Below are 25791 nucleotides of genomic sequence, written 5' to 3'. Positions count from 1 at the left end.
GATGTCCTTGTGAAAAATTGGTGATCAGGGAAGCAAGCAAGTGTGGGAAAATGATCCTGCCCTTAAATCTAAAAAACGATGAAACAGCAAAGAGCCCTGAAGAGCCCATGAACCTCCTCATGGGGCGGTGAGGAGACACCTCAGTAATGGCTTAAAAAAAAAGTGATAATACTGAAGAAAAGGTAAACTAAATTTTGGGTCTCCTATGGGTAAAGAGATTGTGGTTTACATTTTGGAGGTATGCGTTTATATACTTATTTATTTTTCTTTGTTGGATTTAGAATTAGTTGAAATAATTGTGTTTTTTTAATTAAAAAAATTGGGGTATACGAAGTCTAATCCCTTTGTGACATTTCTGTACTGTGAGACTCCACATACAAAAGTGAAACCCAGACTGTCTGTCTCTAATGAACCAGAGAGAGGTGGTCATCTCCTGCAGGCCGGTCTGGTCTCCAGGCATCTGGCCATCCTCCCAGTCTTGGGCACACCTGCATCACTGGTGCTTCCTGCCAGACTGTGACTCTGCCCAGGTTTCAGGAGCACCCGGAACTGTTTTCCTAGGGGCTCCTGCTTTGTCCTGGCTCCTGGAAGCACAGGCTTTTGACGAAGGACTCTCCCCACTGCCAGGTAAATTGGTGATTGCCCCATAGTCTGTATTTATCACATGGGGCACAGAGAGTCTGGGCGTGCTGTCCTGGCCCTGGAGCCAGCTCTAGGACTGCCCGGCGGCATTGCCTCCACCCCTCATCTGGGAACAGGGCGGTGGGGAGGAGAAGGGAAGCAGGGTCTTGACCCTTCTGCGTCTCGAGAACACGAGAACACATCGTCTCATTGCCTCACACCATTCACAGCCCAAGCTTGTGTGAAGTATTATTTTATAACCTCCCCTGACAATGATGTATTTTATATAAGCAGCACATAAAGTGGTAATTTAATACCCTATCGAGCAGGATTAAACAATAAGGAGCAGATATCACTGTAGAAAAGTTACTTTATCCGGGAAACATTTATCTACTGCAGGTGGATGTGAATCATGGCTTCCTCCTCGGTGGCTCCTGATGAGCCTGTGAAATTCTGTCCTGTTCACCACTGTTAGTTATAAGCTACACCTTTCCTTCTATGATGTTAGTTACAAGCTCTACCTTTCCTTCTATGATGTTTATTTCTTGCCTGATCAGCACTGTTAGTTACAAGCTATACCTTTTCTTCTGTGATGTATATTTCTTGAAGGCATGGACTAAATCCTAATTCCACAGTATTCGATGCACATACTCAAGAGATACTTGTTTGAATGAATGGATTAATAGAAAATAGAAGTGGTGACTTCACTTTATTTCATTATGTCAAACTTTGTCTACACGGAAAATTATATGGTCCTTTGGAAAAACAGGGCCTCTGTGCAGGGTTGTTAGAGATTGTGAGAATGCCGCAAATGGCTCTGTGGCTCTAGGCTCACAAAGGGCTTGAGGGACTTGGTGGCGCACCTGTGTTGAAAACTGAGTTCTGCAAATCCATTCGAGTGACCTGCCAGCACACACAATCCTACTTCCCAGTTGATTTCTGCACAGAGGCTTCTCCTGAATGCCCCAGGTGAACGTGGGTTCAGCCAGCACTGCTGGGCTTCCACAGCAAGCCAGGGTGCTGCAGGGACGAGAGAGAAGAGGGGCAGGACCAGGATCTTCCTGGGCCCCAGTGCCCGTGTGGGGACGCTGCCTGGCCTGGCTTTTCTGGGGGAGGTCAGGGAAATGATGGCATGGAGGGACTGTTGGTATGAGTCGCTTGCTCAAACATAGATCCCAGGTCTGTGTGGGAGGCAAATAGAAATTTATGTGGGTATCATCAGTAACATAGCAAACATGGGCTTCTTCACTAGGGTGGCTGACCCTCTTGCTCATCTGCTGAGCAAAGGCCCGGCCCGGCCCGGCCTGGCCTGGCCTTCTATGCCTCCACAGTGAGCTTTTCTCAACCTCTGTCCACTCCATGGAGATAGCCGGAGCCAGGGCAGATATGGGGTGTTTTCCACTTTTTATTTATTTTTTCTTTTTTGAGATGGAGTCTTGCTCTGTCGCCCAGGCTGGAGTGCAGTGGTGTGATCTCGGCTCAGTGCAAGCTCCACCTCCCAGGTTCACGCCATTCTCCTGCCTCAGTCTCTCGAGTAGCTGGGGCCACAGGTGTCCGCCAACACACCAGGCTTATTTTTTGCGTTTTTAGTAGAGTCAGGGCTTCACCGTGTTAGCCAGGATGGTCTCAATCTCCTGACCTCGTGATCCACCAGCCTCGGCCTCCCAAAGTGCTGGGATTACAGGCGTGAGCCACTGCACCCGGCCAGGTATTTGTCAGTTTTTGAAAGCTACATTTAAAGAATGAAATAGACCGAACAGAATTACTTCCTTTTGAATATTTAATACTCAGTCTACCAGAACACTTAAATATAGTTAATGTATTCAAATAATAAGAAAGAACTTTCCCTCTGTTCCAAAGAAAAAGTATAAACAACCTTTTACTTGTCAGGGATTTCACTATGTTTCTAAAAAGCCAGCAAGCACTTTTCCTGAAATAGACCCATCTCTTCCTCTGCATAGACCCTATGAACATTTTAGCTACATTTCTGCTGTATCTTAATGTGATAGATTGTAGAAAATTCCTTGCTACTGGAACTTCACGATGCTTTCCTTTGAAACATCAAATAGAAAGTATGGATAGTAAATCTCAGACTAGTTGCAATTATCAGTCTTGGTAGAGCTGCCACCCACAGCCTCTGTCAATTACAACAGAGTGTGTCTCCCCAGCAACCCGGATTAGATTGCGGACCAAGCCAGGCTCACCCAGGATTCAGTGCAACGTCTTTCAAAGCTGTAGTCACTGCCCCTGGAGGAGACTTGAGAAGTCCTCCCTTTGATGCCTGTGCAGGGCTGTTCTCAGATCACAGCAGCTGCAGCAGCATCTCAGAGGATGCCAGCAGGGGTGTCCTGGGTATTGACATCACGGTAGGGGCCTGCAGTGTCTGAATGAAATGGGCCGTGAAAGTGAGCACCCTAGAGGAGTCCACAGCCACGTTTCAAAGGTGCAGTGGCCCGAGGTGAACCCCAGAGCACTGAGGAGCCTGGAGTTGACCTGTCACGACTTCATTGAGAGAGCTGACGGAATTCCGTACCTGTGCGGGCAAAATATGGCTGTTTGCGCTTGGCCCCTTCTCAGTCCAGGGCTAGGGAGGTTGTCTGCACAGCTAGTGGGAGCTTAACTTTGTGCACACTCGGGGTTGGGTCCCACTCCTTTCTGTGATCCCAGGGAAGATAGACATGCCGAGCTCTCCTGGAAGAGGGCCCTGACGAGTGGAAGCTGAGCTTCAAGATGGTCGGCCTTGTGGTGTGCGTGGCGGGTTCGGAGTCGGTGTGTGCTGAGTGGGGGCCCGGCTGCTGCTGTCGCTATTGGGCTCAGCAGACGCTGCGGGGGACGTGGCTCCTGTTGTACGTGGTGGTTTTCTCCTCACAGGAGTGGGTTTCCCTGCTGTGAAGGTGTCGGGGCTGTGACAGGCAGCCTGGCAGGAGGAAGACGCTCGTGGGGTTGTGCCCCGAAGCCCCCTTCCTCTTGAGGAGCATGAAGGGGGTTTGGGACCCTGCTTCTGGCTGCGCTCCCTTGCTAGGTTCTTGGCCTCCGGGGCCAGGAGAAGCTGAGTACAGGCCTGAAACCTGGACCCCTTCCACAGCCTCCGTGGCGTTTGTGGTGTTATGCGGGGCGAGGCCCTTGGAACTCCAAGCCCTACGCTGGCATGCCCGCCCACTGGGGCGTCTTGGGCATCTGCTGTGTGCTTGGCTCCGTGGTGGGGTGGGCGGTAGCAAGGGCTGTGGGGTAGAGTGGACACGGTACGCGGATGATGAGAAGCGTCAGGGAGGCAGTGAGAGCACAGCTGAGACCTGCAAGGAGGGGACTGGCTGTGGGTGTTGGGGCTCAGGGAGCTGCCTCTACCCAGAGCCACAGTGGCCAGTGAGGGCAGAGCAGGGGACCGAGGCCCAGGGAAGCCGTGTGTATGGTTCGCATCAGGTGTGCGGGTCTGCCGGGCTGTGCGGCCCTTCTCAGTCCTGGCTGGGCCTGGGGTCCCAGAGGGAACGGAGGGTCTTTGCATCTCCCTCCTCTTGCTTCCCTGCTGCTTCCTGGTCAAGGGATGCTTCTTTATTGCAACTCTGGCAGTTATTCTGCATATTAAGAGGAGTTTCACAAAATCGTAGGGGGGGAGGCGGACTAGGGATTCATTTTTTTTTCTCCCCCTGATTTTACACGGAGCCTTCTACTACCCCTTAGTGTGGAGGCAGAGTGCAGATGCTCTACAGTTATCTATCCAGGAAGAGAAGAGCTGATGGGAAGTCACAGATCTGATCATTGCAATAGCACTGACATTTTTAAGTGGGAGAATGCTGATGTCTATAATAATCAGAGTAAAACTTCAGTAGCTTCAACATAAAGATTCTGAGATGATCTTAGAGCCATTTCATCCCTAGATCCTTCTGCAGTGTGGAGTGTGACATCTCTACCAGCCTCTGGTCAGTGGCCGCCTGTGGGTAACTGAATGCTTGAAGTGTAAATGAGAACTTCTAATTTTATTTAATTTTAGTCAAATTTAAATAGCTATATGGCCCGGGCACCGTGGCTCATGCGTGTATTCCCAGCAGTTTGGGAGGTCGAGGCGGGTGGATCATGTGAGGTCAGGTGTTCAAGACCAGCCTGGCCAACAAGGTGAAATCCCATCTGTACTTAAAAATACAAATAAAATAGTCTGGCGCGGTGACAGGCGCCTATAATTCCAGCTACTCGGGAGGCCGAGGCAGAAGAATCACTTGAACTCGAGAGGCAGAGTTTGCAGCAAGCCGAGATCGAGCCACTGCACTCCAGCCTGGGTGACAGAGGGAGACTCTGTCTTAAGAAAAAAAAAAGATTTTAAAAAACCCTACATGCCCCTAGTTGCCTCTGTAGGAGACGGCATGGTTCCAGAAGGTAGACTTTGTGCTGAGGACTCTGCAGCGTCAGGCTGGAGACAGTCTCCCTTCCTAGCAGCGTGGGCCGCTGGGCTGCTCTTCTACCAGAAGGGATGGTGGCGTCTCTGGGAGGTATCTGTAGACTCAGATCTGTGTGGATTAGTGACTTGTGTTACTCACAGATACTTAATTTTATGGGTAAATGAATACCTGGACTGGCTGCAACTTCAGGGCGAGATTCGGGAGTAGGGAGTGAAAAGTGACGACGGAACCCTGGGCTTGTCCTGCTGCCCCCAGGACCCGGTCGGGGTGCCTTCTCGTCTGAAGTCCCAGCACGTGGTCAGGGTACCCCTTGCCTCTGAAGCCCCCAGGAAGTGATCGGGGCACCAATCCCCTCTGAAGCCCCAGCACCTGGTCGGGGCACCCCTCCCTTCTGAATCCCCCAGTACCTGGTCGGGGCGCCCCTCCCTTCTTAAGCCCCCAGACCCTCCTGGCCTGCGGTGCTGCTTCTCCAAATGCTGTCCTTGGCTGTTTTCCAGGAGTCACCTGCACCAGAGCAGGCTGCGTGTGTCATTTCTTGTCGGATCTGGGGTGTCAGTGAAGCTCATTTATCTTGTCTTCCTCCTCATGTGCCGTATCTCACCTGTTGACTGTCTGAGTTTGTGTGAGTGCGTGTTGTGCGTTCTCAGGCTGTACTCGGTGCTTAGGTGACAAGAACGTCTTAGAGCAACGGACTGTCTGCTCCAAAGGACGCTGGGCATGAATCGAGACACAGTTTACTTGTGGGGTTTAAATTTCCTGGGTGTTGGAGGCAATTAAGGGGAAACAAGGTCTAAAAAAGCCCCTGCAGATGAGGAAGGCAATAATGAAAAAAATTACTCTATACACACTTAGCAGTTGATTTAATTTGTAGGTGAATTTTGCATTTCGGGAACTACTAAAGGTACTGTTTGTAGGGATTCCTTGATGAGCTTCTTGTTTTCTGTCTAGAAAGTAAAGTGGATCGGTTTTGCCTTTAATGCTGACTGACTAGAATCTACTTCCTTTTCCCCCCATTCACGTTAGGGTGGGGATTGGACTGGAAGAGCTGTAGGATCTCTTTATTTCTGATCTTAAATGAATTTTTTCTTCAATGCCCTGTTCTTTGGTTTGGGAAATGTGCTCAATTTGTACCGTGCTTTAAATGTACACAAGGGTCGAAATTGCTACTTTTCTTTAAAGTTAGATATAACATCTTAAGTAAAATGTCATCTATAAATCAGGCACAGTCTGGGGCCTGGAGACCCCTCTTGTCGCTTCCTTCCAGCTGTGTCTTCTTCCCTGGCCACATTGCCCTGGCCACATCTCCTCCCCACACCACGCCGTGTCATCCGCCCACCACCTCACCTCTGGTCACAACACCTCCCTCCCGGCCACATCACCTGTGGCCTCACTGCCTGCCTCCCTCCTTCCTGGTGGCCTCCGTGGCTCCCACTGTCTGCCCTCCCGAGGGTCTGTTCAAGGCTCCTTCCCCGTTTTCCACTCCTGAGTGGGTCTCGGGGCCTAGATGTTTCACAGGATGCAAGTTTCTTCCCTTCCAGCCGTGGGTCTCTGAGCGACAACTCCAGAGAGGGCACTAAGCTCTCCTTACCTACCTGGGGGGCCCTGAGCCCTGACCACCGACCACCAGGGCTTTTCTGCAGTGTGTGGGGCAGACTCATGCATGAATTGGACTAAAAAGATGCTTCCAGGAATCCTTGTTTTAAGTGCACTGGAGCAGAGATGGGGAGAGGGGACCACCTGGTTTGCTCAGAATTTGGTCCTGATCACAGCCAATGAGGCAACATAAGCACCTCCTAAATGAAGCGTTCCACAGACTGATTTTACACATGACAGCAAGGCTTCACACAATGAGTGAGTTTGAGCTGCATTTGAAGGAAGAACAGGTCCCTGTAGGTGGAAATGAAAGGTAAGCGTGACCCAAGCCATCAGCAGCAGCGGGGGTGGGGTGGTGCAGACTCCCCATGGATGGTGGGCATGGCTGAAATGCAGGAGAGGGCAGCGGTGCGAAGGAACAGCAGGGCGGCAGTAAAATTCCCCTGCAGAGAGGGGACGTGACTGAGATATTATCACATGTATACAACTGAGAGATGATTTGAGGAGGATTTCTGGGAGCCTGTGGGAAGAGCACGTGGTCATCATCAGTTCTCGGGATCTCTTTTTATGAAGTGAAAATAGTCTTGCCTCTGCCTATCTTGTGAGCTGTTGTGACGATCAAATCGGATAATCTTCAGCGAGCCTTGTAAATGCTAAAGGTTATGACAGACTGTTCCAGCCCCCTTGTCTCTACCCTCCTTTCCTCCTGGGTAACGTGAACCCTGCTGGGTACCTCACTATCTGCCTGGTTTCCTCCTCCATAACGTGAGCCTTGAGTACTTGCTGGGTACCTCGCTGTGCACCTTCCTTAGTAACGTGAGCCCTGAGTATTTGCTGGGTACCTCGCTACCTGCCGTACAGCTGGCTGTAGAATTGTCAAACGCACTTGGCTGGCACATAAGCAGAAGTGCTCGCTGGGCCTTGGGAGGGCTTTGTGACATGTGGGTGCCTTCTGTTCCCTGTTAGGCTGGAGCTGCAGGAGCCCCCCTAGACCAGATAGAGGACCAAGGCTGTGGCCTCGGGGTGGGGGCTGGGGGAGCTCCCTGGGTTTATTGTGTGGGTGAGAGCAAACTTCAGTCCCGCTGTGGCATTGGGATTCAGGGTTCCTTCTGGAATGTTCTGAGTGAGAAACAGGAAGTGCGCACAGGTGCGTCTTCTGCGGATTTTATGGTTATCTCTTGGGAGAGCACTGGTGCCTCTGAACTATGAACCTGCAGAACCACTTGTTCCACTAACGGCCGCCTTTATATAAAGAATGACTTACAAAAGATGCCACTTCAGATGGAGGTATTTGCAGGTGTGGCCTGAAAAATGAACAAAATGACTTTCATCTCAAGGAAAGTACCTTACATTTTTTCCCAATGATAGACATTTGAGCTTTCCAGCGAATATTAAAACATAAAAATCTTGTGTCCACCACTTTCTCATGTGATCAATGGTGATACTGATGTGGGGGTTTTTTTTTTTTTTTTTTTTTTGGACATATAATGAAATGTGGAAGCCGCTCATAACTCTGAACCAGTATTTTCTAACCAATGTGTGATTACAAAATCGTGTGCTGGTAAAAGCCATTCAAGTGCAAGACGGACCAGTCGACTTAGAAGGAATTGGGGCAGAAAGGCCCGTCGACCAGAGCACAGACTCTGTGTTGCAGACAGCCTGTACGGAAGTGCCACTTGTTACATTTGGCAGCAGAGAATACCTAAAATGATCTGAAAACACAATGAAAATACTGCTTCCTAATTGTATATCAGTATGGGGTCGGACTTTCTTCATAAACTTCAGCCATGGCTCTGCAGCCCACTGAACGCAGATGCAGGCATGAGAATCCTGCTGTCTGAGGTGCAGAGATGTTAGGTGTTTTCACAGTAGCACAAACTGTTGCCACGCTGCTGCTTATTTTGGAAAATGGTTTCTTCTTTAAGACTGTGTTAAGATGTAATGACTTTATCCTTGTAAAAGAAACTAAATTATGTTCTTTTTTTTTTTTTTTTTTTTTGAGACGGAGTCTTGCTCTGCCACGCAGGCCGGAGTGCGGTGGTGTGACCTCAGCTCACTTCAACCTCTGCCTCCTGAGTTCAAGCGATTCTCCTGCCTCAGCCTCCCTAGTAGCTGGTACTACAGGTGTTCAGCACCATGCCAGGCTAATTTTTGTATTTTAGTAGAGACGGTGTTTCACCATGTTGGCCAGGCTGGTCTCGAACTCCTGACCTCAAGTGATCCACCTGTCTCTGCCTCCCAAAGTGCTGGGATTACAGGCATGAGCAGCCACCACTCCCGGCCTGATGAGAAAACTTTTTTGTGCTCTTTAATAAAGTGCAAAGGGTTCCTGAGACCAAAAAGTTTGAAAACCACTGGCTTAAACCGACAAAATTGTCCATGATTCTTCAGTGTATCTTCTAATCTGTTGATGGAGAGAGGACAGCAAGGGTTGCTTTACTTTTTTCCTTTCACAACTCAATGGTGCTGGGACAACTGGGGTATCCACATAGAAAAGGATGGACTGGACCCTTCCTCACCCTACATGCAAAGCTCAACATGGTTCCAATGTAAGGAGCTGACTGAGACCCATTCTGTCAGTCTGCTGGGTACCATAACGGACACCACAGACCATGCGACTTAGACAATAGCATCTTATTTCCTTTTTTCTGGAGACTGGAAGCCTGGGATCAAGGTGAGGGCAGGGTTGGATTCTCTGGGGCCTCACCCCATGCTGTGTAGACAGCTTCTTCTCTGTGTCCTCACAGGTTTCTCTTACGTGTATGCAGCACTGAGGACTGTGTCTAAATTCTCTTAAAAGAACACCAGTCATACTGGATCAGGGCCTACTTTTAAGATCTTAGGGGACCTAAATTGCCAAGTTAAAGGCCCTGTATGTAAATACAGTGACATTTTGGGTTTCTGGGGTTGTGACTTTAACATGGAATCTTGGGGGAGGGGGACAGTTCAGCTCATAACACCTTTAGGGGAGAATCCTGGAGAAACTGTTAGGTTGGATTAGGCAATGTTTCCTTGGCTGAGACGTCTAGAGCTATAACAAGCAACTGAAGGGAAAAAGACGGTATCAAAATTAAAAATGTTCAATTCAGAGGATACTATTAAAGTAAAAAGACAACCCACAGAACAGGATACATTATCACGATAAGGACCTGATATCAAGAATATATTCAAAAACTCTTAATAAAAATCCAATTTAAAAATGGACAAAGGATTTGAATAGACATTCTCCAAAGAAAGACATACAAATGCCTTAAAAAGCACATGAGATGTTTAGCAGAATTCGTCATCTTAGAAATGGAAATCAAAACCACCGTGAAATAACACTTCACAACCACCGTGATGGGTGGGTAAAACCCCAGTATTGGACAGTGACATGTTGGTGAATTGGGGAAAACTGAAATCTTGATATATTGCTAGTGGGAGGGGAAGTAAAATGGTGCAGTTGATTTGGAAAAGTCTGACAGTTCCTCAGAAAAGCATGAAATCACCGTACGACCCAGCAATTTCACTCCTAGCCATATGCTCAAGAAAACTGAAAACATTTTTCCAAAAAGTATGTCATGCCTGAATCTTCACAGCAGCATTATTCATAGTAGTAGAAACAGTCCAGGTGTCTGTCAACCGGTCACTCACTGAGATTCCACTCACCTTAGACGTGAAAGATGTCAGCACCGAAGGTCACACCAAAGGTCATGCACTGTACGATTCTCCTCACAACAGGTGTCCAGAATGGGCAAATCCAGAGAAAAGGAAGTTGGCTGGTGATTGCCAGGGGCTGGTAGAAGGAAGGAGCCAGGTGCTGACTCTTAATGGGTTCAAGGTTTCTTTGGCCTGTGGTGAAAAAGTCCCGGAATTACATACTAGTGGTTGATGTGCAGCTTTTAGAATATGCTAAAAAGACTGAATTGTATTCTTTAATATTGGGGCTTTTGTGCTTTGTAAATTGCTTTTCAATTTAAAAAGGAATTCAAGAAGTTATTTGGTGTTGATATGATAGTATCCAAAACAAGTTACTATGTAACTCACGTCCCCAGAGTTAAACTTCATTTTCTGAGGATCTTGAAGTGTTTGAGGCTAGGAGACACAACGATCCTATACTGTATGTTACACCCCATCTTACTGATTTCTATCTCACATAACCATATTCAGGAAAAACCGACATGTAAATGTGAGCTGAATGCTATGCAGAGGCACATTCCTCTTACCCGGATGATCTTTAGTGGTACAGTAAGAGATGAGATCATAGCAACGTTAGTTTAGTTAGTTTTAATTTCCATGGCAACAGGAATTTGGCACATGGGATGAGTTAGATCTCCCTGCACAGCTCCTAACGGGGTTGCCCACTTCTGTGTGGTGTCTCTGTATATTCTCGCTGTGGAAATAAGTGATAGCACCTGCACAAACACTTGTCCGGAAGCGCACACGAAGATGGTGAAGGCAGAGGACAGGCGAGAGGGAAGCATGGCTCAGCCCTGGCAAAGAAGACCGTTATTCCAAACGCAAAATATTCAGGAACACAATCCTTGGGAAGACTGGTGATGTCTTTAGACCTCACCACTATCGGGTTGTATCTGTGCAGCCAGTTACCAGAGCCGCAGAACGGCGTGTGTTGGTATTGGTGTCATCACTCAACGATTCTGACTTTTCCTGGTGCTGAGGATGACTGCATGTGGCAGAAGCAAAGTGCTAATCTAGCACAGGTCATCATATCCAAGTTCTTTTCTATGAAGGCGGGCAGGGTTAGGAACCACCCCACCCCACCCCACTCCCCAATCCTATAAGAACTGGGATCTGATGATCTGTGCTGTCGAGAGAGGCAGGGTTAGAACACCTCGTTCCTCAATCCCATTGTTGAAAATAATAGTTGGATTGGGAGGGTTTTTACTCCTAAGGTTGAAGCCGTGCATTTCTGGAGCCTGGGCTGTCAGTCATGGTGGCTGGGGAATGCTGGGGCTGCGGTTGTCTGGCTGCCGATAGCCCTGCTGGTGGGTCCTCCCTCTTTGACACCGTTCATTTCTGAAGCTTGCTTTCCCCGGTGTTGGAAGTAGCAGCACTGGAGGAATGGCCGTCTTCCTACAGTGAAGCTCTGGCAGGAGAGGAGAAGATACGGAGCGTCTGTTCAAGGACGTGACGTTCTGGGCACTGCACCATGCGTTCTGCTTCTCAGCTGTGCCTCCTGGTTGATGTTACCATCACCTGGCATTTCCCAGGAGGTAACTCGCGAATGCCACACTGATGGAACAGTGCGGCTCGAGTCCAGGGCCGCTAGAGCACATCAACAAGGTCAAGCTGGACGCATGTGCTTGCTGACAGGAAAATGACAGGAAATGACATGTCAGTTCAGGAAAATGACAGGAAATGTCATGTCAGTTCAGGAAAATGACAGGAAATGTCATGTCAGTTCAGGAAAATGACAGGAAATGTGTTTGCTGACAGAAAAATGACAGGAAGATGACAGGAAAGAGGCCCATGAGGAGAGGAACCAGTAGATTCAAGGCAGTTAACCGAAGGAGCGAGCCATCACAGGCTGGGAGGACACCCCAGCCACAGTGGATGTCAGCGGTGGTGGCTGGACTCGGGGTCCGTGAATGTTGCATGATCGAACGTGTTTGGTACATTCTCAGCTCCTGCCCAGGTGCCTCCCAAGCATCAGGTGTTGTGGCTCCCCACACCCTTCCCATCTGTGTGTAGCATGACCACCACCTTCCTACCGTGTGTTTGTCCTATCACGGCTGCTGTGCCTAACGGACGCTTTGCTTTCCAGCTACTTTCCTATAACCAAAGCCCTTGAACGACTTTGCGTTTCAGAGACGACAGGGTATTAGTTTTTCATGATTGCTCTGAGGATTGCCGAAAGCAAATGTAACTTACAGGATGGAAGATATTGGAGACAGTAATTATAGATGACTTTTCTCAGTTTTTTGATTGTGGTAAAGTTACACAGCACTCTATTTTTAAGTGTATGGTTTTGTGGCATTAAGTGTGTTCACACTGTCGTGCTGCGATCACCGCCATCCATCTCCAGAACTTTCTGGTCTCCCCACGCTTGAAACTCGGTCTACCAAACACTAGCTCTCCTCCCGCCCCAGCTCTGGTAAGCACTACAGGTTGCTTACAAAATAAGCTTTTTCAGTAAGAGAAGGGGCAAGGAAAAGAGCTCTAAAGACTGTCTTGAGATTTGAGGAAGTGTTTTAGGTTTTGTTGTGTGGTTCCCGGTGTAAAGGAGCTATTGAAGACGTGGGAAGGCGAAGGTCTGTGATCTCAGGAAGTGCTGGGCTGGGCAGCTTTCCCACTGTGACGGGGGCACTTGCCCTCAAACCTGCCTGAGATAATCGCGTGAGGATGGTGCTGCATTGTGACAGCTCTGAACTTGGTCTCCTTGAACGTTGCCAGGTACATAAGCTTTGGCGGTTACCGTCTAGTGTCTGTGGGAGACCTAGAATTTGAACATTGTTGACTTTAGGACACACTCATTTTATAACACTCTACCTGTTCTCATCAATAGGAAATATGCTGTGTCCTTTTTTTTTTTTTTTTTGAGAGGGAGTCTCGCTCTGTCGCCCAGGCTGGGGTGCAGTGGCCGGATCTCAGCTCACTGCAAGCTCCACCTCCTGGGTTTACGCCATTCTCCTGCCTCAGCCTCCCGAGTAGCTGGGACTACAGGCGCCCGCCACCTCGCCCGGTTAGGTTTTTTTGGTTTTTTTTTTGTATTTTTTAGTAGAGATGGGGTTTCACCGTGTTAGCCAGGATGGTCTCGATCTCCTGACCTCGTGATCCGCCCGTCTTGGCCTCCCAAAGTGCTGGGATTACAGGCTTGAGCCACCGCGTCCGGCCTTTTTTTTTTTTTTTTTTTTCCCCCCTTAATATTCTGTGTTGCCGTAACAGTAGTTGCAGCGGACGCTACTTCTGGTTCATGGTCATCACCAAACACAAGCTTCAGGAAACCGTGTGAAAAATGAAGGGGAAAGTGCTTTTCTGCAAAGGGCTTTTTTGAACATCTTGTTTTTTTCTGGAATATCTGTTTTGGTGTAAAACGTTTTCATATTTAGGGGTTTGTAACGTGTTTTATACTGGTTAGCTTTGAAACCCCATGTTTTTGCATGCCATGGGGCTGCTTTATCCTGTTATTCTATGATATAGCAGGTTGGCAAAACTATTGGTTATTTCACTTTAAAAACCAAAGCAGCTTACAGATTGAGTGTGATTCTTGTAAGAATTTAATTGTAAAATTGATTTGTGTTCAACAAGCTTACTGGAATGGCTAGATCCGTGGACAAAAAGATAAGAACATGTCAAGTCTCTGGGCCAGGAAGGACTTCCAAATAATACAAGTGATACACATTAATTTCTTAACAAAAGATTAGATTTAGTACATAACTGTTTAAAACCTCCATATTTTCTATTATAGCCATTCCACAGTGCCCATGGGGGTGGGCTGCAGGACTGCCTATGGAATCCAAGGTCTTTGGGCGTTGAGGTCCCTGCAATAAAATGGCATCGTGTTTGCATATGACATATGCACATCCTCCTGCAGATAGTCATGTCAGGGTTGCTCGTAACAGCTATACCATGGACATTCCATGCGAGTAGTTGTTTAATGAATAATAAAGTCTGAATGCTTAGTACAAATACATTAAAAAATATGTTGATCTATGGTTGGTTGAATCCACAGGCCTGGAACCCCGGGAGAGAATACAAACTCTAGAAGCAAAACGAACAAAGCACTTGAGGTCAGCAGTGACGGGTGTGGGATCACACTGAATCTCATGTGTTTTGCTGTCTGTGTCACTGTGTCCCGTGTAAACGGGAATCATTTGTAGCTTAAGGTAAAATAGGTAACAGGAAACACTACAGAGTGGGCACGAAGGCGCGCCCCTCATTACCCCGTGTTACAGCCAAGCGTCTGCCTCCTAGGGAAGGATTTGTTCTGTGGGGAGACTAGATGTTGATGATTTCCGGATGTGTGAAGGGAAACTCCCTCCGAGAAGCGTGGCTTTGGCCGGAGCACATCAGACGAGAGTTACCGTGGCATGGAGTTTCCACAGTGGCCCTCAGGCCTGCTGCTTCTCTCCTCTCCCCACCCCTGGCCCTGACTCTTACCAAGGGAGGCAAGTTCAGCTCCAGCTGAGCCCCGCACAGGGCTGTGGGTCTCTAGGGCAGGTGCCCACCTTCGCCTGAACAGGCTGTGTCAGAGGAGGGTCTGGCTGTACTTGAGCTGTGAGAGATGCTCTCAGAGATCCAGCATCCTGAAAACCCAGGTGCTGAAGGTTCCTTCTCTTCCACCATCCTGCGGGGAAGGGGGTCTTATCCTGCTTCCCCTCAACCCAAGCTGACTTCTTGTCTGTTCTGTACACCTAGGTTTTCAGAACAGTTTTGTTAATCATCTAGCAGACAAACAACCATAAGGTGACAGCCTGGGAGGGTAGACGGCGCTGGAAGGTAGTTTCCTGAATAACAGCGTTCAGTTTCCTGTTTTGCCATCATTTGACCCAAGGCCCCAAGATAATTGAAATATTGTCAGCCAAACACCGATTTTTTATCTGAGTTTTTTTTTTTCTTTTTAAGTTATGGGTGCAAACTTATAACCAGGGACCTGACAAAAGAGAAGGATTTATTTGCAAAGTGAATGTCGGGGATGGTTGGCATTTGCCAACTCTGACTAGCAGGGACCCAGGCTGCTTCCGTTCTGCCGCCCGACTCCTGATCCTCCAGCTCCTGCCCCTGTTCCCACCAGCAGGAAGAGGAGCGGGAAGGTGCCTTTTCCCCTTTAAGGGGGTGAGGTGAGAGTTGCACCTGCCACTTAGCTAGTCCCTGGGGTGATTCTCCAGCATGGGTGGGAGTTGGGTTTGGAGGCCTGAGCCCCGTGAAGCTGGGGTTGCTGTTCCCTGAGCAGCAGGAAACTGGACTCTGGGAAGTGGGGTCAGAGGGTAGCATCCTCAGGAGGGGCCTCTCGTCCCATTTGACATCTTCACTGCAAAAGGGGGTGTGGGCTTCATGGTCCATTGACAAATAGAACGTTACTTTTTTTTTTTGAAGCACATAGAACCCTAATTCCTTTGGCTTTTACTAAAGTGGCATTTTGTAATTCCACATGATTTCATTGATATACTCGCAGGAGAGAATGCTTCCTGTAAACCAGAAGGATCTCTGCGACAGTCCTCGATCCATAGAGAGTTCATTTTCCCAAGGTTATAGACACAGCCTTAGGAGGGGTTGAGGACACACTGCGGCAGCCTCAGGAGGTCCTGGACATGTGTCCAAGGTGTTTGGGGCACAACTTGGTCTTACACATTTTAGGGAGACGTGAGACATCAATACATGTGAGACGTACGTTGGTTCAGTCTAGGAAGGATGGACGGCTCGAAGCGGGGAGGGATTTCCAGGTCACAGGTAGATCAGACAAATGCATTTCTGGTGCATCTTTCCAGAGGAAGCAGTCAGATCCGCATTTATCTCCGTGTGCAGATGGTGACTTTGAGTTCTGTCCTCTGTCCATGAGGAATTTCCTTGTGGATCGGTTGTGAGGGAGGTACGTGGCTTTTCCCCCCACCCCCAGTAGCTGTCTCTGTTAGGAAGAGCATGGGAGGCAGGTTTGGTCTAAGCTCTTCCTCACCTTGACGTCCCTTTACCTTAGTGATTTTGGGGTCCTGAGATGTATTTTCAACTTCATGTTTCTGAATACACTGGCACTCTAAACAGTGTTGTAGGAGGCATCTAACTTACTTAGAAGAAGAATCTATTTGGAAGGACTTGAGCACCTTCGTCCTTGAGAGAACCAAGCCTTTGTTTAGTTTGCTTTGCCCTGAGGCTGTTACGCTGTCCCGGGCTGTGCGGCCTTAGAAAGCTGTGCCCCTGTGAGCTACTGCCTGTGGAATCTGGTGACTTTGAAGTTAATCCAGCAGCTACATATTTTGGAAAGCAGATTCCCTCTTAAAGTGTTGGTGATTATGATTCTAGCACTAGAATTTCAGTGTGTATTTTCCACCCTTCTTACTTTGTCTCCTCATACACTGAGATGCTGCTGCATTTGCTCTTAGGCTTCACGGAGGGAGGGTCAGTTCTGACCCTTTCTTAGATATTGACCTTGAACGGACAGAATCGAGATTCAGGAAAACTCTCGAGCTGTGAGAGTGTGCTGATATCTATGTAAGTGGGGTTCATGTGTCAAACTCAGGTTTAAGAAAAACCAATTCTAGGCTGGGCATAGTGGCTCACACCTGTCATCCCAGCACCTTGGGAGGCTGAGTTGGGCAGTTCACTTTTGAGCCCAGGAATTCCAGACCAGCCTGGGCAACATAGCAAGACCCTGACTCTACAAAAAATTAAATAGGACAGGTGATGTACACCTGTGGTCCCAGCTACTCGGGAAGCTAAGCCTGGAGGATGACCCAAGCCTGGCAGGTTGAGGCTGCAGTGAACCATGATAGCACCACTGTACTTATGGTGCACTGTGCCTGAGTGGCAGAAGAACAACCACCCCCCCACACACAAAATATCAATTAATGCAGTGGCCAGTTCTGCTGGGACCACCTGTTAAGACTACTCTGGGTCTCATGGTTTGAGAAGCGTCTGTCCGGGGTCGAGAGGGAGTAGCTTGAGGGCTTAGAAGCCAGTTCTTGTGGTTGAGCGTGATTGCGGGTGTGGAGTTGGGGGCAGGGCTCTCCACGGCATGAGTGGGTAAATGGATAGGCTTCCAGGACGAGCCCCTGTGACTTTGCCTGGTTTACATCCGTCCAATACAAATCCACAGGCTCTTACTCTAGAAGCTTCTGCAGGGCCTGATGGACTGGCCTGGGGACAGAGGGTGCCCTCAGAGCCTCATGGTGCCGTCTGGTTTAGGAAGAGCACTTAGTCACCTAGATCTAGGATTTATGGCACTACAGGGGGACTCCTCACACTCGGAGCAGCATCCATCTGCATTCTAGACTTGGTTCTAGGCAAAGTATTTTGGAGCCTGTTGGTACCCTGTGTTCTGTTTATGTGTAAAACAAGTTAGAGTTATAACTAGTTAAAACCTATTTTTAACATTTTGTCACAGAATATGGCAGTTGTGGTGGAGCCTGGCCAGAGACCCCCACACTCAGACGCTGTTGCTTGCTGGAGTTGCAGGCGTTGCCTGCATCGGCTGCCCCTCCCGGCGTGTCTGTGTTCTTGACACGGGCGCCCATCGAGGCTCGGCCTGTGAGAATCGTGCCACCGTTTGTCTCCGTGTTCCTCTGAGGTTCCGCAGACTTCACAGTCCCGTGGCAGAGCGTACGGTATCTGCTTGCATCCTGATTTCCCCAAACCCCAGGACAGGCCAAGAGTTCGTTACACACAACTGCAGAGGGCCCCGTGGTGTGGATTTGCGGTGACACAGCCTTTCCCCAGCTTGGCCTTCGTCTCCAGAGTTGGCTTTAGGGCGATAGAAGCTTCCTTCAGACTGGGGGGCCCTGAAGCTTTGGTGCTAGGAATTCGGTGACCAGCACGGATGATACCCCATTTCTCTGCATTTGTAGCAATAGTTGTTAACACGACCACGAGATGTACAGAGGAAGGAAAAAGGAGGTTTTATTTTCAGAGTAACACTCTGTGCTTTGGGAAATGTGGTCTTGGGGGAGCTGTAAGCACACGCCCCTCAGGAGGAGAGGAGGCCGCGGCATTACACGTTCCGGGGTTTGTTGGCTGTGTGTGTTCATCGGGCTCAAGGAATGTCTGAACGTTTACAGGGAAAGTGGGGTTTGTTCATCCGGTTCGTGCAATGTCTGAACACTTACAGGGAAAGTCTAGCACACATGCAGTGAGTTAACCTGTAACATCCATGTTCGCCTTGGGGCGAGCGTAACATTTGAAATGAGGTGGACTGGGCGTGTCATGTACAAAGGTGAGCTGTTGAGCGCAGACGTTTATGCGCAGCCTCAGTCACAGCCAGGACTGGCTCAGGGTCTGCAGCTTGTGGCGGGAAAGGACATTCACGAGGTCATTCTGTCCAGTTGGGGCTGCCGGCAGGGTCCCGGTGGGGGGGTTGTCTGGTCAGCCAGCCTCTGGAGTCCACCCAGGTCCCGTGGACAGCGTTCCTCTAAACCAGGCTTCTGATTGTGGAGGAGTCTTCATGCTGGTTAACATACTGTACAGGAGTAGTGCCGTGGGGCTTTGGGGTTGACCTTCCCTATGATGCCAGTTACATTTCTCTCCAGATCTCATCATAGCCACAGAGATTGTACCTCGTCTGACAGCTGGGGGTGCCATGTTGATATAGTAATTTATTGCATTAAACTTTTTATTACTATTTTAATAACCTTTTTTTTTTCTTTTTCAAGAGATATAGGGTATTGCTGTGTTACTCAAGCCAGTCTTGAACTCCTGGCCTCAAGCAATCCTCCCACCTCAGCCTCCCAAAGTGCTGGGCTTATAGACGTGAGCCAGTGCGCCCAGCCTACAGCCATGTTTTTAAAACTCAGCAGTTCAAAAATCCTACTCCTTTCACCCCCTCAAGCAGGCTGGTTGGCCTTGTGCAAACTGGGGTGTCACGATCTTAGCCTCCCCCTTTTATTTTTTGCTTTGGCCTCAAGTTCTGATGGGAACAGCAGTTACAAAATGGGCATTAGGTGATTCTTCTGTTACTAAAGCCAGAATTCTCACCAGTTGGAGATGTTTCTCCCCAGGATCCCAGAAAGCTGCTTTGAATCAAGCCCGTAGTAAATAAGTAAGGAACTAAACTCTTGGTCCTCTGCTTAGTACCAGGGGAATGGGTTAGTTGCTGATACCCTTTGATCTGTGCTCACGTGCTGCATCTCATCACGGGAAGCAGAGTCGCCCTGTGGAATAAAGCCCGGCTCAAGGTGGCGCGTCGAGACGCTTGGGGCTGTCAGTCCCTTATACAGCGGCAGACTTGGAGACTCAGTATCGCGTGCAGAGCCCAGGCAACCGGAGTGCATCCACCTTAGAGACCACATGGACGGTCGGCAAGGTGGATGTCCGGGCATATGGCCTTGACAGGCCCACTGCGAGGTGAATTAGGAATTCGTTAGCAAAGAAATCAAACTCGCCTTTGGGTCCCAGCTGCTTGGAAGGCTGAGGCGGGAGGATTGCTTGAGCCAGAAGGTCAAGGCCGCGATGAGCCATGATTGTAATACTGCACTCCGGCCTGGGTGACATAGCGAGACTCCAAGTCAAAAAAAAAAAAACACAAAAAAAAACCCTCAAACCTTACTCTTCATAGCAGGAGGGAGAATTTGTCAAAGTAACTGCAACAAAATCTTAGATGATATAATTTCAGTGGCTAAGTGAGCTGTCCAGCCCACGTGGCTGGCTCACAACGCAACAGAGCCAGGTGCTGCTGCAACTGCGCCCCTCCCCACCCGATCGCTTGTGGACATTTTCTGTTTTCCCATATCTCCCTTTTGGATACATAGCTCGCTACTTTATAGCTAAGCATCAGTAAAACAGGTTGTCTATTTTGAAAAGTAACTATTATGTCTTTTAAGGACAGAAAATGAAGCAGGTGACAATAGCATGGCAACCTGGTGAATAGATTTAGAGGAATATTTAATACCTGGCACCACTCTGAACCCTTCTTCTCTCATGCTTAGTTACAGCTACCGCCTTCTATGACAATACACTTTCAGCTCTGTGAGTAGGAATTAAACATATTCTAAATCAGAAGTTTTAGTTAAGCAGTATTTTACGTGAATGCCCAGATCCTAAGTGTTCACTGTACTGGTGTGTGGTGTTGAAGAAGGAACGAGGGCTTGGGGCTGCGTTTATGGTGCAGCGTCCGCGTTCCCATATGTGAGATGAGGGCCATGAGACACGGCCTGGAAGGTTCAGACTGTGGGATTGAAGGGATCTACCCACTCCTGGAAAGCCTCAAGTCTAACTTGACTTGGGCTGGTTTTAGGGAGATGCTGGCAGCGCTGTCCTCACAGGTTACCGGGAGGGGCTCTGGCACCGTCCCCGTCAGGTGTCTCATGATCAGCCCAGCTTGCTCATCTCAGAAGCTGCTGGTCGTGTTCTCGTTCCCGTTGTTTGTTGCGTGTTTTTTAGGGTTCTGTTCATCTGGGGACCTAGGAAGTTTCACAGTGAGAGGAGAGCCGCTGAGCCGCCTTCCTGCCTGGACGCCAGCCCCACGGAGGACCGTAACTGCTTGAGGTTGGCTTCTGCCCCCGGCCTCACCTGTGGAGGCATTGATGCAGTGGTACTTTCTAAGCTCCTGGGGCACACAGTGCTGTTGTGTGGATCCACAGGCCACTGTGGCGTCCAAGCACGTGCTCCCGGAGGAGAGGACTCTGCGGGCACTGATAGTGGGAGCTGGCTGAGAGTCCAGCAAGTGAGACTCCCTGTGACGTGCACAGCTGCCATCTGCACAGTCCCTCCTGAGGCCAAGATGGTCGTGCGATAAATGCACAAAGCGCGTCTCCAGCAAAAAGCCGCCAAGTGTCCACATCCAGGATATCCACCAAGGTGGCCTTTTGGTGTTAATACGATGAATGTGAGCAGCAGGTGGTCTGTGTCGAGTGTGACTGTGCCACTGCAGTTTTGTTCTCATGTCTTGATGAGCATGAACGGTTCCTGACGAGGGTAGATAAGGATGCTGTGACCTGAGACTCTGCAGTATTGTAGCTTGAGGAACCAAGGAGTTCTTCTCTCTTGCAAAGCCATCAGGGAGGATGTTCCAGGCTGGTGACTGCTCCATGAGGTATTCAGAGATCCAGGTTTCTTCCCGACCCCTGCTCTGCGTTCCCAGGGACATGGCTGTCCTTGCTGTGGTTGGGACTGGGCGATTGCCATGCTGGCAGGGGAGGCTTAAGGTGAGAGTGTCCCTGATTTACCTAATCTACATAATGACAGGGAGCCTGGGAGTAAAGTGTAGCCATGGCCTGGAGGATGGATGATGGATGTTGGTGAACGACTGGCTGCACTCACCGCAGCTGGGCCCAGGAATGGGGAAGGATGGCTGAGTATGCTATTCAATGGTACCTGGTTCTTTCAGATTTGACTTCCTTATGGATTTTCTGCTGTAAAGAGGAGAGAGCCTGTGGTTCTAGGCCAAGCATCTCACTCATCTCATAACATCTTGTATCCCTCAGCCAACATTTATGTCAAGTTTTAGAAGTCCTATCAAACTGGCAAGCATTTCTCAATTTGGTTTAACCATTGGATTTTATATCTGTGTCTGCATCTCTATTTTACATCTATGTGGTTATTTGACACTCTGTAGTACCTTTGTAATAGGTTCTATTGGGTGGAAGTTACTTTCAACAAACCCTTGCTGCTACTTGAATTTTCAAGGTTGAAAGTAGAAAGGAGAGAATAAAAACTACATCTTCTCTAATTTTAAAATTTGTTGTTTCTCAAATCACACCAGAAGTACAGATATTACAAATTACAAAAGCAGCCAGAATCAAGGTTAAGAGATTTCTGGGCGATTCTGGCTAATCAGCAGTATTTGCTGAGGTGTGTGCAGCAGAGCAACATGCCAAAAAGCCCGGGACGGGGGAGAGATGGGAGGCCAGGCTGTGACTTCGGAGGTGCTGTTGCCTCAGGGAGAGGAGCTAGATGTAGAGAGGATAAATGGACACAGGTGTGACCACCGCCATCCTTGCGGTGGCACTGAGGTCTTTGTACAGGGACCTTTGTGAGCTGAGTTAAAAATTGAAACTGAGAGAGTGCAATGCATTCTTAGTTTTTAAAATAAAATGCTAATAGAGAACGTTTTGTTTGTAAGAATGTAAAATGTTACATCTTTGTTAAAGAAGAATAATTTGCTTCTGAGATCTTTGTGACTGAGATTTGAAATCTTAAGTATGGTTTTTTCTTCCATCTTTTATACATATGCACGTATACACATATATGTAAGGTATATAAAAGGAAAATAAGCATATCTGTATTCACATTTATATACACTTCCATAATGTGTATACTTCTAGTCACACATAAGTCTAAGAGACTATGACTTGACTTGATAACCATGAGAGGGTAATTAAATAATTTATCTGCTCTTAGCCTTGCTTTTGTATGTGAGCAGGGACCCTGGAAACGCGCCTCCCGCGTTCCAGGCCTCACACAGCCCGTGCCAGGTTTTGGAAGCAGGAGTTTATCTGCAGCCACTTCGGGAAACATGTGGTTGCCAGGATTGCCTAGAGCTCCAGGCTGTCTCCAGTCCCAGCCTCCCTGGGGTAGAAGCTGCCCTACCAGGGGCCTGGACATGGACGTTAGGGCCTGGAGCCAGGGACCGCTCCTGAAGCGGGGGGCTCCCCTCACGATTGGGCATGAGAACCGAGGATAGGAGGCGGAACCAGCCTCGGGCCAGTGCACGGCCTCCCTGAAGTGCTTGCGGGAAGCCCCAGCTGTACTTTGCTGACCCCATAGACAGCACCACACTCTGTGAGATCCCCCTGGCCCACCCCTCAGGTTCCTAAAATGATGAAGGTTTCCTGAGCTGTGAATTTTTAGGTCTAGGCTAAAAAGTCCTGGGACAGGCTCACAGGGTTCTTTATGTAGAAATGATGAGTGTGCTGGTGACTCAGAGCAGGCACTGCACCCTCACTCCAGGGTCCTTCGTGCCAGGTGGAAACGAGCGTGTGGGTCACCCAGAGTCCCTGCATCCTCACTCCAGTCACTGCTCTTTGGTTTCTTAATTAAAAGCCTAAAAGCCTTGATAATGAAAATGCATTCTCCCCAGAGAGTCGAGTTTCCGGTTATGGAGGCTCACCTGTAAATGCCGTGCCAGGTCAAATATGCTGAGATCTGGGCCAGGTCCTGCTTCCTGCTCGCGGCCAAAGCAGGTACTTCATTTGGGAGGTGACCCAGGGAGATATCTGAGAGGCCTGCCGGTCCCCGAGGGATGAATCCGCTGGCCTTCACATTCTGCTCCGGCCTCCATCAGCTCCTTCCTACCTGCAAACTGCCGGCTTTGACGTTGCAATCATTGGAGATATGTTAGGGACTTGGTATGGGTTGATGCCCATAGGACCAGCAGATCGTGAAAAGGTGGGAACCATGGCTGGGAGGGTGGTGACCACAGCCAAACTGAGAACCGTGGTGGGCTGGGAGGTCCATCTTCTGTCTGAAGTGTTTTTTAAAATAAAAAACAGTGTCTCAGGAGCATGAGAGGGGAGGCCACAGACGGGGAGAACGCATCTGTAAAAGACTCATCTGAGAAAGGCTGTTATCCAAACCGTGCAAGGAACTCTCAAAACTCAACAAGAAAATGAACAACCTGATTAAAAATGGACCAAAGACCTGGACAGATACCCCAACAAAGAAGATACACAGATGGCAAATCTACACGTGGAAAGATGGCCCGCGTCTTATGTCATAGGGCGAGGCGTCACTGTGCACCCATCGGCCTGGCCAAAACCTGAACTCCGACACCACCACGTGCTGGTGGGTGTGTGGGCATCAGGACCCTCACTCATCGCTGGGGGAAGTGGGGCAGCTCCTGTGGGAGGCAGCATGGCGGTTTTCCGTGGAACTAAGCTCTCCGACCACAGAAGCAGTCACAGTCCTGGACGTTTACTCGGAGGAGCTGAAAGTTTACTTCCATGCGGAAATGTGCACACAGACATTGACAGCAGCTTTATAATTGCCAAAACCAGAAAGCAACCAAGATGCCCTTCTGTAGGTGAATGGATAAACTGTGGTATGTCAGATACTGGGATATTATTCAGCACTAAAAAGAACTGGACCCCTAAGCCATGAAAAGACACAGAAGGATCATAAACGCATGTTGCTAAGTGAGACTCCAATCTGGAAAGGCTGCCTGCTGTCTGAGTCCAACCACAGGACAGTCTGGAAAAGGCAAAGCTGTGGAAACTAAAACAATCAGCGGCTGTCAGGGGTTGGGGAGGGGAGAGATGAATGGGAGGAGCATAGGGGGTGTGTAGGGTGGGGCAGCAACTCCAGGTGGGGCTTTCATGGGGGATCCATGCCGTTCCACGTCTGTGAAACCCACAGAGTGAGCAGCAGCAGGCCGAGTCCTCGTGTGAGCTGTGGACTGTGGGTGGTGGTGCCGTGTTGATGCGGGTCTGTCGGTCGTACAGACATGCTGGTCTGGTGAGGGCAGGAGAATGATGGAGGCTGTGCCTGTGCTGGGAAAGGATATGTGAGGACTCTCTGTACTTTCCTCTTGATTTTGCTATGAACCGAAAACTGCTTTTAAAAACGTCTATTGAAAAGGCAAACAAAAAAGTGCTGGCCAGACAACATCAGTGTGAGGGTGTGGCCTGTGTTCTACGTTCAGAATTTCCCTTTTAGAATACACGTATCTAAATTTTTCAAAGTTAAACCTTTGCATTAAGTAACTCACTACCAAGTTACAGTATCAGCTTGAGCACTGCCAGGATGGCCAGGATCCTGTATCCTGACCAGCTTCTCCCCTTACAGGTGCAGTTGACGTCCATGGCCACATCCCAGTAAGCGGCAGGGCTGGAATCAGGAGTCAGGCTTTGCGGGACAGAGAGGAAGTGAGATCTTGTAAGCACGTGGCTGAGGGCGGGCAGGGAGGAGCCCGTGGTGCAGGGAGCCGGCAGGGATGACTTTTTGACCAGTTTTCCTTAACGCTGAGGCCTTCTTAGACTTGGGGAGTTGGGAGTCCCCACTCTCGGGTGCCTCAGAAACCAAAGGCTGCTTGTAATGCTCAAGTTCCAGATGCCTCAGGGGAGGTACCTGGGTTGTTGGGTACAGTTCCGTTATTTGCTGCTCGGTGGGATTTGCCCGCAACATTTCTGATTGTTTTTAAGAGCTGATGTTTGAGCTGCTTAAAATCACATATAGATGTCGATTTATCTATAAAAGTTAAGAATGGAATTTGAGTGCAAAGAGTTGTGAAAATGCTCAAGGTTATGTACTAATGTATACATTACATTTGTGGAAATATTTGAAAGTGCAGGATTTACATTAAACACTTCTCTTGATTTTTGTAATATCTACCTGTCATTTTTCCATTTGATTAATAGATGTCAGAGGGCTTAAATTTTGAGTGCCTGAATTCACTGAAATTAAAACTTCTTACATCAAATGTAATTGAACTGAATGTAGCAACAGTGCATGCTTTTATAAGTACTGATTTAAAAATATATAAAAACACATATCCATGAACATGCAGATGGGGGCAACATATTAAACCATGGAAGTAGAATTAGTATTGTTTTCTGAGAAGACAAATTTTTAAAAAGCTAAGGGGTCTTATAACTTTCTAGTTTCC

At 48.7% G+C, this 25791-nt stretch overlaps 1 long non-coding RNA gene across 2 annotated transcripts; it reads right to left on the bottom strand.

Annotated features, from left to right (window-relative positions):
• Positions 1-1313: 1313 nt before the first annotated feature.
• On the bottom strand, positions 1314-23398 carry LOC135967908 (uncharacterized). Of its 2 annotated transcripts, XR_010582201.2 has the most exons (3): positions 23299-23398; positions 10254-10436; positions 1314-2350 (listed from the first exon to the last, which is right to left on the bottom strand). It is a non-coding gene; the product is annotated as an uncharacterized lncRNA (long non-coding RNA). The 2 variants fall into 2 exon arrangements; XR_012425066.1 differs by lacking the exons at positions 1314-2350; positions 23299-23398 and adding an exon at positions 2384-7909 and having other exon boundaries at positions 10254-11882.
• Positions 23399-25791: the final 2393 nt, after the last annotated feature.

This window comes from Macaca fascicularis, chromosome 16 (assembly GCF_037993035.2).
Source record: "Macaca fascicularis isolate 582-1 chromosome 16, T2T-MFA8v1.1".
NCBI lineage: Eukaryota > Metazoa > Chordata > Mammalia > Primates > Cercopithecidae > Macaca > Macaca fascicularis.
This window is presented reverse-complemented; position numbering and strand designations above follow the sequence as displayed.